Source organism: Anomaloglossus baeobatrachus, chromosome 1 (assembly GCF_048569485.1).
Source record: "Anomaloglossus baeobatrachus isolate aAnoBae1 chromosome 1, aAnoBae1.hap1, whole genome shotgun sequence".
Classification (NCBI taxonomy): Eukaryota; Metazoa; Chordata; class Amphibia; order Anura; family Aromobatidae; genus Anomaloglossus; species Anomaloglossus baeobatrachus.
Window position 1 is genome coordinate 224,805,443 of NC_134353.1, and position 14,517 is coordinate 224,819,959.

Consider the following 14,517-nt stretch of genomic DNA (forward strand, 5'->3'; position numbering starts at 1 on the left):
TGCACACACAGCTGTGCGCTGGTAACTAATGTAAACATCGGGTAACCATACCCGATGTTTACCTTAGTTACCAGTCTCCGCAGCTTCCAGACGGCAGCTCCGTGCAAGCGCAGCGTCGCTTGCACGTCGCTGCTGGCTGGGGGCTGTTCACTGGTCGCTGGTGAGATCTGCCTGTTTGACAGCTCACCAGCGACCATGTAGCGATGCAGCAGCGATCCTGACCAGGTCAGATCGCTGGTCGGATCGCTGCTGCATCGCTAAGTGTGAAGGTACCCTTAGTGCTTCATGCCAAGCATACATAATCATTGGTTTATCAGGGATTACAATGGCTGAACTTTGACATACCAGTAGATTAACTGAAGTAGGCTGGCATGTGTTACAAGGCAGGAACATAAAACAGCACATATTAGTTTTGGTGCTCTATATTCCAGTTTGGAAGAAATGTCACAATCCCAGGATGTCACTACTCTTTTTGCTAAATGCAGAATATATTGGAAAAAACACTCCAGTACATATGCGGTGTGTCAAATAGGTATTTGATACACTGACGATTTTGCAAGAATAGAGAGGTCTGTAATTTTCATCATAGGTACACTTCAACTGTGACACAGAATAAAATAAATAATCCAGAGAATCACATTGTATGATTTTTAAATAATTAATTTGCATTTTATTTTGATACAATAGAAAAACAGAAATTAATATTTGGTACAGAAACCTTTGTTTGCAGTTACAGAGGTCAGATGTTTCCTGTAGGTCATGATGACGTTTGCACACACTACAGCAGGGATTTTGACCCGCTCCTCTATACAGGTCTTCTCCAGATCTTTCAGGTTTCTGGGTGTCGGTAAGCAACATTGAGTTTCAATTCCCTCCAAACATTTTCTATTGGGTTCCAGTCTGGAGACTGGCTAGGCCACTCCAGGACCTTGAATTTTTTCTTACGGAGCCACTCCTTAGTTGCTCTGGCTGTGTGTTTCAGGTAATTTTTATGCTGGAAGACTCAGCCACAATCCATCTTCAATGATGTTACTAAGGGAGGTTGATGGCCAAATTCTTGCGATAATTGACCCCATCTATTCCTTCAATACGGTGCAGTCGTCCTGTCTACTTTGCAGAAAAGCACCCTAAAGTGTGATTTTGCCACTCCCATGCTTCACAGTTGTGATGGTGTTCTTAGCATTGTACTCATCCATCTTCTTCCTCCAAACACGGTGAGTGGAGTTGATACCAAGACGCTCTACTTTGGTCTCATCTGACATGACCTTCTCCCATGCCTCCTCTGTATCATCCAGATGGTCACTGGCGAACTTCAACCAAGCCTGAACATGTCCTGGTGTGAGCAGGGGGACCTTGCGTGACCTGCAGGATTTTAATCTATAACAGCATAGTGTGTTACTAATGGTAATATCTGAGACTGTAATCCCAGCTCTCTTCAGGTCATTGACCAGGTCCTCCCGTGTAGAATTACCGACCTTTCTCAGAATCATCCTTACCCTGCGAGGCCAGATCTTGTTCGGAGTCCGATATCGAGTAAATTTGATAGACATCTTGTGTTTCTTCTATTTTCTAATAATTTTTCCAACAGTTGTTGCATTCTCACCAAGCTGCTTGCCTATTGTCCTTTATCCCATCCAAGCCTTGTGAAAGTCTACAATTTTGTCCCTGGTGTCCTTAGACATAATTTTTTTTATTTTGTCTGTCACAGTTGAAGTGCTCCTACAATAAAAATTACACATTTCTCCATTCTCTGTAGGTGGGAAAACTTGCAAAATCGGCAGTGTATCAAATTCTTATTCACCCCACTGTAGGTATGGCATTGGCCCACAGAATTGTGTTTATTTCCTTTTAGTACAACTCTCATACCAAGTCTGCAGATACCAGTTCCATCTAAGTGCTTCTGGAAGTGCTAATCCTGTACTTATGAATTTGCACATTACAAGATGTTTCTTGCAATGGATAATGCCTACGTCATCTACATTATCTCTTCCAAAACATACGGGAAGATGATGGAAAAAGAGGAAATATCCCTTTAGCTTGAAAAAAGTGTAACTGTAAAATAAAAACTTGCTAAACAGGACATTGCTTTTTTGAGCAGCAGGTGGCAGTAAATATGCATGTTAGTTATAGGTATAGTTATAGTGGATATACACCAAACAAAAATATAAATGCAACACTTTTGTTTTTGCTCCCATTTTTCATAAGCTGAACTCAAAGATTTAAGACTTTTTCTATTTATACAAAAGGCCTTTCTCTCTCAAATATTGTTCACAAATTTGTCTAAATCTGTGTTAGTCCCCTTTCCCATGTCTGTGTAAAAAACACACTTGTTTCACGGTCCGTTTTGTACATCCATGTGTACTTGTGTGTCCTCTGTGTGCTGTCCGTGTGTGCGTGTGTAACGTCCAGGCCCGGACTGACCATAGGGCAATTCTGGCAAATGCCAGATGGGACAGTCCCTGTAGTGGGCTGGTGCCTGTAGTGGGCCGCTCTATCTACAGTCACCGCCGCTCTGCTCAGCAGTGTGCAGGCCGGGCAGCATTATTTGCCATGTGCACACTAGCTGCAGCAGGACCAGGAGGCAGCGCGCTGTGCTGTGCCGGCCCTCCTGTGTGATAGTGTGCCTGGCATGCACACACTGCTGAGGAGAATGGCGGTGGTGGTACCGGTGACTACAGCTTCCTGCTTTCTATTTAAATGTATTTGCGTCTTTCAGATGTAAATACATTTGAACAGTATGCCGGGACTGGGCCCCGCCACCGACATGCAGCAACGTGATGACGTCATCAAAGTGCTGCGGGTGCCACACAGGATACATCAGGCAGCGGTAAGCGGGGCAGTGCTCCATGGAGGAGCCAAAGATGAAAGGTTTAATTAATGGGGATGAGTGGGGAGGGGCTGAGGTCACATAATGGGGGAACATTTGTGAAGGAACACAGCTTTGTCTCAGGCAGGGGTGGTTCCTGTATTCTGAGGGAGGGGGGGAGTCAGGAGTGTGTAGTGATGGGGTAGTGTATTTTGTGTGTATGTGTGTGTGTGTGTGTGTGTGTTTGTAGGGGGTGATGGGATGCATTGTATTATGTCTGGGGAGGGGGTAATGGGGGGTGCATTGTATTGTATGAGTGTGTCTGTAGGTGGTGATGGGGGGTGCATTTTATTGTGTGTGATTGTGTGTGTGTGTGTGTGTGTGTGTGTGTAGGGGATGTGCATTGTATTGTGTGTGTATGGGAGGGGGTGATGGGTGGTGCAATGTATTATTTGTGGGGAAGGGGTGTTAGGTGGTGCATTGTATTGTGTGTGGGGAGGGTGCATTGTATTGTGTGTGGGGAGGGGTAATGGAGGGTGCATTGAATTGAGTGTGGGGAGGGGGTAATGGGGGTGCAATGTATTTGTGTATGTAGATGGTGATGGGGGGTGCATTGTAGTGTGTGTGTGTGTGTGCGTGTGTGTGGGAGGGGTAATGGAGGGTGCATTGCATTGTGTGTGTGGGGGGAGGGGTAATGGAGGGTGCATTGTATTTGTGTGTGTGTGTGTGTGTGTGTGTAGGAATGGGGGAGCATTGTATTGTGTGTGTGGGGGGGAGGGGTAATGGAGGGTGCAATGTATTGTGTGAGTGTGGGCAGGGCCGCCATCAGGGCATTACTAGTGGAACTCCTGTAGCGGGCCCGGAGAGCAGCAGGCAGGAGGGGGGGCCGGCCCCGGACACGCTGACAGGCCCCTCCCCTTTCATTCCTCTGCCCCCCGGGCCCCAGCGCAGGGGGCGTTGACAGTACACTTCGCAGGGCGGGCTGGTCGTGCAGTGAGCAGGAGGCGGGGCCTGGACACGCTGACAGCCCGGGCCCCTACCCTTTCTCTGCTCACCGCGCCCCATGGGCAGGGGGTGGGGACGTTGCACTGACAGCACCTGCAGTCGCACAGGGGCCCCAAGCGGGAGCGGGCCCTAGAGCCTGAAAACGTACTGGGTACGTCATAGCTCCCTGGTTCTTAAGGACCCATGACGTACCCAGTACGTCATGGCGAGATCGTGGCCCCGGTGGCTGCGATCGCTGCAAATATCTTAGATTCGGGGAGGAGGGGCCCTCTGCCTGACCTCAGGAGGGGTGGTGTCTCCTCCCCGGACCCAAGGAGGCTGTGCTTGGCTGACGAACGCCGCTCAGCCAATCACAGCCACTGTAATGTTTCAGCCATTGAAAATGTCTGAAACATTAAAATCCAGCCCTGATCAGTGCAGCTGTAGCACCGATCATTGGCTGGAGCTGGGTGACCTCAGTTTCACCCGCCCCCAGCTCTGATTGGAGAGATCGGTCTTGTGACCGATCTCTCCAATCACTGTGGATCTGGGGCCGGTGACCACTCCCCTCAGTTTCACTCCAGCATCTGTGGAAGGTGAGGGGAGCGATCGGTAAGTTTAAAGACACTGTCTCCTTTCAGCCGCCGCCATTGCCCCAGACCTCACCCTTCAGCTGCCGGTTGTAGCAGTCACTGCCCCTGATCCAGCGGCACGGAACCCATCTGCTGTGTCCACTCCATCTGCCACCCCCTCCCCCATCAGCCGGTGCCCCCCCTCCCTCATCTGCTTCCCCCCCTCCCTCATCTGCTGCCCCCCTCCCTCATCTGCTGCCCCCCTCCCTCATCTGCTGCCCCTCCTCCCTCATCTGCTGCCCCCTCCCTCCCTCATCTGCTGCCCCCCTCCCTCATCTGCTGCCCCCCCTCCCTCATCTGCTGCCCCTCCCCCACCTCTCACCTTCCTCCACCTGCTGTGACCCCACCCCCACCTGCTGTGACCCCACCCCCACCTGCTGTGACCCCCAACCCGCTGTGACCCCCCACCTGCTGTGAGACCCCCCACCTGCTGTGAGACCCCCCCACCTGCTGTGAGACCCCCCACCTGCTGTAAGACCCCCCACCTGCTGTGAGACCCCCCACCTGCTGTGAGACCCCCCACCTGCTGTGAGACCCCCCACCTGCTGTGAGACCCCCCCCACCTGCTGTGAGACCCCCCACCTGCTGTGAGACCCCCTCCACCTGCTGTGAGACCCCCCCACCTGCTGTGAGACCCCACCACCTGCTGTGAGACTTCCCACCTGCTGTGAGACCCCCCCACCTGCTGTGAGAACCCCCACCTGCTGTGAGACCCCCCACCTGCTGTGAGACCCCCCACCTGCTGTTAGACCCCCCCCTTTCCGTCCCTCCGTCCCTCTGTCCCTCGTCGCCGGGCCAGTGATGTCGGATCAGGGGGATGTCACAGGTGGCCCTGCCCGGCTTCGTGGTCCTGAGGTGTACAATAAAGGTGGATTTGGATGATGGTGGGGGAATAAGGATGATAGTCTTGTGACGCCATCTGTGGTACATGGCCAGGGATTAGCCGCCGCTGCTGTCTCTGTCCTCCGGGGCGGATGGTGTTGCAGCAAGGATGTTTCTGCTCCCCACAGGTGGAGCGGGGCCCCGGGGAGGATGATGAGGAGAGTAGTGGCTGTTGGTACCGAAGCGCGAGGCGACGGCAATCAAAAGGCTGAATCAGCTGCTGTGGTTCCAGCCGTGATGGGCCCCAGCTGATCCCGGATCCGTTGGAGGTTAGAACCGGTACGGTGGTCGATGGGCCCTTCCTTCTTCCGCCTTTACAGATGGATCCCCGAGCCTGATGCTGCTTGGGGATCCCGGTTCATGTAGTGTGAGCTCCTGTCCCGCGTGTAGATGACGCGGGGCCGCTGTGGGGCTTGACTGTAATCACGACTCCGGACCCTATGTGGCACTGTGCTCCGGGATCTCGTGGTGGTCAGAGGGACTTGCAATCCCCCTGTCCTGCAGATTCTGGTGATACAAGGTGAAGTCTGTTCCACCCTAAGGCTCTGCACCCTGAACCGCACTGGTCCCACTCTTGTTCTCTCCTGCTGGAGAACACTCTAACTGTTTTGTAAGCTCCTAACTCCCCCTGGTGGCTGCTCCTCCCCCGGTTCCCTGTCACTAGTGGGTGGCAGCCCCCCATGTTTGGTGACTAGCTTAAGACCCGACCCTAGCCTGGTCCCCAATGGGGAGGGCATCCTGGTTGTGTATATGAGTTTGTGTTGTGGAACTGGTACCGACCTCCTCTGGATCCAGGATGAGTACTGCACCTTAAGTGAGGTGCAGTACCCTGTGGTGACTGAAGCCTCAGGGGTGCCAGATATCCATCTATCTATCTATCTAGCCATCTATCTATGATTCTATCTATCTATCTGCTGAAAGAGCCTTAAAGGGAATCTGTCAGCAGGTTTTTGCTCCCCCATCTGAGAGCAGCATAAAGTAGAAACAGATATCCTGATTCCAGCGATGTGTCACTTACTGGGCTGTTTGCTTTCATTGTGATCAAATCCATGTTTTCTCTGCTGCAGATCTAGCAGTTATACAGAGCTCATGAATATGCTGGACTACCTGCAGCATGACAAGTAGCCCTGTAATGATAATCTCCTGCTGATTAACCAGAAATGTTATCAAAACTACACTAAGCAGCCCAATAAGTGACAATTGCTGGAATCAGGATCTCTTCCCCTATGTTATGCTGCGCTCAGATTAGGTTTTAAAAACCTGGTGACAGATTCCCTTTGAAGGGGTTGTTACTTAGGTTTAAATCCACAAGTCTGCATTATCACAATTTGGTTTCAATTACTTTAAAACCTGTATGTGACACATTCCCTTAAAGAAAAAAAATAGATATACCAAAAATAAATATATACCAAAGAAGTTAGATTTAAAAAGAAAAAAAAAAAGTTAGAGTAAAGTAGGGTCCGGCCGAAAGAGTCTGCCTTGTCGTGGAGGCAGGCTTAAAAAAATCTGATGGCTGTGTGTGTGATACGGTGTTCAATGTGAAGGGTTAATGTGTGATTGGTGAGGCTGTAGTGCAGAAGTGAAGTTTTCCAAGAGTGGCGGTGGGACTGTGGAAGATTCGTGGGGTGGAGGCGGAGGTGGAGCTGGGGCGGAGCCTCAAGGGGGCCCCGAACTTTTGCCAGTATGGGGCCCTGAAATTCCTAGTGGCAGCCCTATGTGTGGGGATTACAAAGAGCAGTTTGGAAGGAATATATAAATATTATTAATAATAATTAATAAAAAGGGGCAATATGGGGGGATATTATGGAGAGAGGCAGTGTGGGGGTATATTATAAAGAGAGCAGTGTAGAGGGGACATTATGGAGAGAAGCTGTGTATGGGGACATTATGGACAGAGTCAGCGTGGGGGTGTATTAAGGAGAGAGGCAGTGTGGGAGGTATTTTGGATAAGGGCAGTGTGGGGGGATATTTTGTGAAGGAAGCACAGCAATTATTTATTCAGGGGCACAGCATGGGAGATATTTATATTTATGGGGCAGTATAATGATACTTTTGTGGGGAAGTGCTGCTGAAGAATAAAGAGGGAGGTCTTCAGAGACGAGCAGTGGGCACGAAACCTCATCATGGTGTCTGTACTGCATGGAGACAAAGGATGGGATCGACTCAGAAGATGTCACCTCTGAAAGTACCTGGATGTAAGTGATTATTTGTGATATTGCCTGCGTCTCATTGCACATTTCCCTAAATGGTATATGTCCAAAATTATCACAAGTGAAAATAACAGCTTCCCTGATCACCTATCTGTAGAATAGGTCATCAATATTAGTTCAGTGGGATCTGATTTTGTATACCTGCCCATCAGCTATATGACCGCAGCATTATGTGGAGAGCAGCATCCTCTTCATTATCTTCGAGACCCAGCTCTGTAGGGAAAATAGCGGCTTCACCAGGTCCTGCAACTGAGAGCCATAAATAGGCCTGAGCTATAATACTGGACGCAGCCGTGACTACATGTTATATGGTGGTGTTACACAATCTACAAGTGCACAAAGATATTACACATTCACCACGCGAAAAGTGGGCCTGTGCACCCCCAAATGCCAGGGCTGAATTTTAGTCCCAGTCCGGCCCTGGTAACGTCCATGTGACGATACTGGAAAAAATGCATGGTACTGAAATGAATGGGGGGGAGGGGTTTATGTGTAAAAGAAAATGATAGCGTGGAAAATGATAGATAGATAGACAGACAGATTAGATAGATAGCATGAGAGGTATCAAGTACTTAAAGCACTTTTTTTCCTTAAGAGAGGTGCCTGGGCAATGAGTTCTACATGTTGCTAGTTCTCAGGTCCTTTGCATGCTGTCACTATTGTTACTGTGATATTTATGATTCCTATCTGTGATTTAGTGCATGACAAGTCTGCTGCTGCAACTATCCACGCCGGTCGTTTCCACGATATTTGCTGCTGCAAGTATCCTCTCTGGCCGCTCTTACGATATCTGCTGCTAATGCCACAACTATCCACGCTGGCCGTTCCTACAATACCAACCACTGCTGCTTCAACTACCCATACAGACTGCTGCTACTCTAACAATCTATCCTGGCCAAATCCACGACACTGCCTGCTGCTGTTGCTTCTGCTATCAGAGACTGACTGTACCTAACTCATTTATTTCTACCGTGTTTCCCCGAAAATAAGACCTCCCCGACAATAAGTCCTAGCAGGATTTTTTTAGGGAGGCTTAAATAGAAGACATCTCACGAAAATAAGACCTAGTTGCTATTAATAATGAAGTGTCCGTGCAGAGGTAAAAAAGTTAAAGACACTGCAGGACACTTTATTATAGACAGCAGACACGCTCAGAAGAGAGAAGACAGAAGAAAGAAGACCCCGCGATCATACTCCCCAGACGCTGACCAAGAGCAGGTGAGCGCATCACGGTCCTGCGTCGGAACACATACACACACAAATCAGATCACATATACACACATATGAGAACGTGCGCGCACACACACACTACAGATCGCATCCACACACTCACCACATCCAACGATATCGCTTGCTTCTTGGCACGTGTAAGGACTTGTGACGCTGTGCAGTGGATCTTCCAGGACCTGCGGGAGGATTACATGGCCGGAAGCACATGTTATCTCCGAATGTTGTGTGTGTGCGCGATTGTACAGGTATGTGTGATATCTTGAGTGTGTGTGAGTGTATGCGATCGGATGTGTGAGTGTATACTGTCTGATGTGTGAGTGTATGTGATCGGATGTGTGAGTGTCGGTCGGACGCAGGGGAGGATGGAGTGCAGCACAGCTGCCTGGAGCGCCCACCGGAGATCACAGGGAGGAATGATGTGGAATCTGATGTATGTCTGTGTATGCTATCTGATGTGTGTGAGTGTGTGTGTATGCTATCCGATGTGTGAGTATGATCTGATGTATGTGTGTTGGCCAGATGCAGGGGAGGCGTCCTGCACAGAGCTCACAGGGAGTGATATGGAATCTGACGTGTGTCTGTCTATTTGAGTTTATGCTATCTGATGTGTGAGTGTGTGTGTGTGTGTGTGTCTGTCTGTCTATATGAGTGTATGCTATCTGATGTGTGTGTGTGTGTGTGTGTGTCTGTCTATATGAATGTATGCTATCTGATGTGTGTGTGTGTGTGTGTGTGTGTCTGTCTGTCTATATGAGTGTATGCTATCTGATGTGTGTGTGTGTGTATGCTATCTGATGTGTGTGTGTGTGTATATGTATGTATGCTATCTGATGTGTGTGTGTGTGTGTGTGTGTGTGTGTCTGTCTGTCTGTCTATATGAATGTATGCTATCTGATGTATGTGTGTGTGTGTGTGTGTGTGTGTGTATGCTATCTGATGTGTGAGTGTGTGTTCTGATGTATGTGTGTCGGCCAGACGCAGGGGAAGGCGACGTGCTGGGAGATCTGGGAACCACACAGACGCCCGGGGCTGGTAATCATGATGATCCTGGGAAGGGGGGGGTCTGCTTTTTGTGGGGGGTACCCCAAACCATGTCTCCTCGAGAATGACACCCCCTGAAAATAAGACCTAGTGCATTTTTTGGGGGCAAAAAAAATTATAAGACAGTTTCTTATTTTTGGGGAAACAGGGTAGTTACTAGAAATCTTATAGCTTCTAATTGGAAGAAACCTACGGTGCCCACGATCTCTGAGGTCATAGAGACAACTTCTCTTCACAACAACTTCGAGAAGTACTTTGCTACCATTAAAAATGCCTTTTCCTCCTATTACCAAAGATGGGATCACTGGAATAGTTTTATACAAGGTATTACATAAATAAATATTATTTAGAACTACTTATAATCCTTTTCATAACATGAATCTTGTTATTCAAACCTTCAGTCATGATTTCTTGACAATATGCTTATATTCCAAGAATGGAAGCCTGTTAACATGGTTGAGATTTGTTTACGTTTATTGTTCTTACTTTTACCCACTCCCTCTTCACCTTGTTTTTCCTTGCCTAGACCCTCCCCCTCTTTTCATCCCCAATAAAGTAATTACTTTACCTCCCCCTCCCCTCTCTCTTCTCTTTTCCTATACCTCCCCCCCCCCCGATAAAAAAAGTTGTATTCATACAATAGATCTTCCATGTATTCAAATAATGGTATGCGACGCATAATATCTTGATTGTGTGGATTTGATATATTATTCTGTTAACCTTATTGTAATAAAAATATATGAAAACAGGGAATGATTGTGTCCATATCTGTGGCCTTAGCCTGTCGAGATATTATTGATCCCTTGGGGCTGCCCTCTGTCAGCTACCTACCAATATGTGTGTCTATTGCCACCTTCGGTGGCTTTAGTGAAGACTCGGTAGCCGTTTTCGTTCACTCATCCAGGCCAGTGATTGTTACCTTCAGTCCAGTGGATCCACTAATCCCGTGCTCGCCCGGCAAGCATTAGGCTATGTGCGCACGTGTGCGCTCTGCACCGCACCGAAAAGGTGCACTTCAGAGCGCAGCTGAAAAGCTCCGTTCTGAAGCGCATGGTGCCGGCAGAAAACGTGCGCTCTGCATGCTGCCTCTCCCTATAGACAGCATGCAAACCGCATGGAAGAAGTGACATGTCACTTCTTAGAACGCAGCGATTCGGGCAGCAGCCGAATCGCTGCGTTCTAATATGCCACGTGCGCACGGCTCCTGCACAATCTCCATAGATTGTGCAGGGGTCGCAGGACGCATGCAGTTGTAACGGGGGCAGGGGGTGCCTCAGGGGTTGTAGTCGCGGTCTCCCGCCCAGGGGGCGGCAGGCTGACCCCCGGCCCGGCCGTCACTGTTAAAACGGAGGTGTTGTTTGTGGGGCAGAGTGTGGGTGGCAGGGACGCGTTCGTGCCGGTACCTGAGTTCTCCGTGACGCCGTTTTCCCTCGGCTCGCCAGCCCCTTCATCAGTTACAGAAAAGAGCCACTGACAGGCATCTGGTAAACTAAGAAACATTTTATTGAACGAGGCTTCCATTTTCTGTTACACTTCTCAGCAGCAAGTTACTTCAGTACTTCACTTTAACGTTACAGATTACGTTCCTTCCTGACGGTTTCCCCTTTTGCTGACGGTCACTCTCCACCTGCAGGGGACACTTGTTAACCCCCTAGTAGCTGTACTCTGAACCCTGAATTACTGCAGGGCAGATCTAGCACACACTACCGGTTCCGGATGAGTTCCCACTCCTCTTTACACCTTTCAGCATCAAGTCACATCGGTTTATAGGTTACACTTCTTGCTGACGGTTTCCTCTTTCCCCGGTAACTTTCCCTTGCCTGCAGGGGACATGCGTTAACCCCCTAGTAGCTGCACACTGAACCCGGATTTACTATAGGGCAGATCTAGCACAGACTACCAGCTCCGGATAAGTTCTCACCTCACCACTTCTTTGCCGGGGAACTACTTCTCTTGCTTTCTTCGGGCGTTCCCGTGTACCTCCACTTCTTTGTCTGCGCACTCACTCTGGCTGCCTGCCACTTTTTACTCACACACTCTGCCCCGTCACCTCAGACTTCCCTCTCCAGTCACATCTCTCTGCACACTGCTCTGCCTTCAGAGACCTCCCTTCCTTCCCTGCCACTGTTACCAGGGGAACCACTGCTCTACACTGGCACCTAGTGGGGAAACTGTTTAATCACTACAACAACAGGTAACATTTTACCATTAACATTTACAATTTGCCACCATACTACTGTGGCGTCTTCAGGGGGGGAAAAACAGCTCCTTCACTACCAGGGGTCCGACTACCCCTTACACAGTTACGCTGCGGTGCAGAACGCAGCGTAACTGCATGCAATACGCACACGTGCGCACATACCCTTACAGTTTGGAAGCTCCCTGGTTATTTTGCCTTTCACAGCCTATAGATAGCAACCCACAGCCCTCCCAGAAGTGGCGCATCTGTTTTTGCTGTGTTTTTTTAATGCATTTTTTCAATGCTTTTTTTTATGCATTCTGGGTGTGGAAAAATGCTACAAAAATGCTGATAGAATTGACATGCTGCAGATTTATTTATGCAAAATATCTACAAGAAAAAAAAAAGTAACATTTGCACAAAACTTCAGGATTCTCATTGATTTTGCTGCCATAAGGATTTACATGCAGTTTTGTGACAACAATGCACTCAAAAATGCATCAAAGAACGCATTAAAAAAAGCACTGTGTGCATATACCCTCAATGTCACCCATAATCTGTACACTTCAATTGAAAAATAAACTGAATTATTTTTGGGTAGAAAAAGAAAAATAAAGAACTAAAATAATGGTTCCCTGCTTGTCGGGGACTTTCTGATCAAGGATCTACCTAGTACAACCTGGCAATCACGGGGGGGCATAGGAGTGGTGCCCACATGATGCCGCCAGGGACTTGGCTTATTCAACAGCTGAACCCCGACTCTCATAGCCAGGGATAGTGCCCGTGCCGTCCTTGGCTGTTTAACTCTCTAAATGCCGCGATTGATAGAGTTGAAACCAGAAGTTTACATACACTATCTAAAAAGATACATCTCATATGCATGTTTTTCTCAGTATGTGACATCAAATCAGAATAAACCTTTCCCATTTTAGGTCAATTAGGAACCAAAATTATATATATTTTGCCAAATGCCAGAATAATGAGAGAGAATGCTTTAAGGCATTTTTTATTACTTTCTGCTAAGTCAAAAGTTTACATACATTTCATTAGTTTTTAGTACCATTGCCGTTAAACTGTATGACTTGGGTGAAACATTTTGGATATCCTTCCATAAGCTTCTCACGATAGTTAGTAGGGATTTGGGCCCATTCCTCCTGACAGAGCTGGTGTAACTGAGCCATGTTTGTAGGTCGCCTTGCTCGCACCTGCCTTTTCAGCCTTGCCCATAAATTTTCAATATGATTGAGATCAGGGCTTTGGGATGGCCACTCCAAAACACTGACTTTGTTATCCTTAAGCCACTTTGTAACCAGTTTGGCAGTATGCATCGGCATTGTCCATTTGGAAGACTCATTTCTGCCCAAGCTTTAAGTTCCTGGCTGATGTCTTGAGATGTTGCTTCAGTATTGCCACATAATCTTCTTTCCTCATGATGCCATCTATTTTGTGAAGTGCACCAGTCCCTCCTGCAGCCTGCAGCAAAACAAACCCACAACTTGACGTTGCCACCCCCATATTGCACAGTTTGAGATGGTGTTCTTAGGCTTCAAAGCTTCTCCCTTTTTCCTCCAAACATAACGATGGTCAATATGGCCAGACAGTTCAATGCCCGGCGGATTTACGAGAGGGACATAAAGTTCCCCCTAGCCTAGGGCTCCACACCCTGTCTGCGCTGGTCCTGAAAGATCTAACAGTTCTCCCCTCAGTGACCGTGTTTTCCTACGTCTCACATCTTTCCTGTCCTTAGCTGTTCTGAAGTGTCTTATGTGTAACCTTACTCCCCAGTGTGTAGCTCCACATCCAGGGTGCTGATCTCATGAGTGGAAAGTCCTGTTCCCATGACGACTTCCCCCTGACCCAGTGGCTAGCTACTAAGCTGTATGTGGTATGCAATGTGATAAACACCAGTGAATAACCTCTTCCTTACTCGGGATGAATATTGCACCTTCGTGAGGCGCAGAACCTTGTGGCGACTGAAGCCTCAGGGGCGCCACATTGTCAATAAACTTATCAGAAGCTTCCAAACACATGACATCATCATATGGGCTGTCCCATATTGTTTAAATTCATAGTACTTACTGTATGTAAACTCCAATGCTTCACAGTTGCGATGGTGTTCTTAGCATTGTACTCATCCTTCTTCTTCCTCCAAACACGGTGAGTGGAGTTGACACCAAAAAGCTCTACTTTGGTCTCACCTGACTACATGACCTTCTCCCATGCCTCCTCTGTATCATCCAGATGGTCACTGGCGAACTTCAAACAAGCCTGATCATGTCCTGGTGTGAGCAGAGGGACCTTGTGTGACCTGCAGAATTTTAATCTATAACAGCATAGTGTGTTACTAATGGTAATATCTCAGACTGTAATCCCAGCTCTCTTCAGGTCATTGACCAGGTCCTCCCGTGTAGGATTACCGACCTTTCTCAGAATCATCCTTACCCTGCGAAGCCAGATCTTGCACGGAGTCCCAGATCGAGTAAGTTTGACAGTCATCTTTTGTTTCTTCCATTTTGTAATAATTTCGCCAACATTTGTTGCCTTCTCACCAAG

At 48.3% G+C, this 14,517-nt stretch overlaps 1 long non-coding RNA gene across 1 annotated transcript in view; it reads right to left on the bottom strand.

Annotated features, from left to right (window-relative positions):
* Positions 1-11,804, bottom strand: part of LOC142291363 (uncharacterized) — a 42,058-nt gene extending 30,254 nt beyond the window's left edge. The window contains exon 1 of the long non-coding RNA XR_012750463.1: positions 11,707-11,804. This is a non-coding gene — a long non-coding RNA (uncharacterized LOC142291363). The remainder of the gene's footprint in view (positions 1-11,706) is intronic.
* Between the last annotated feature and the right edge of the window lie 2,713 nt (positions 11,805-14,517).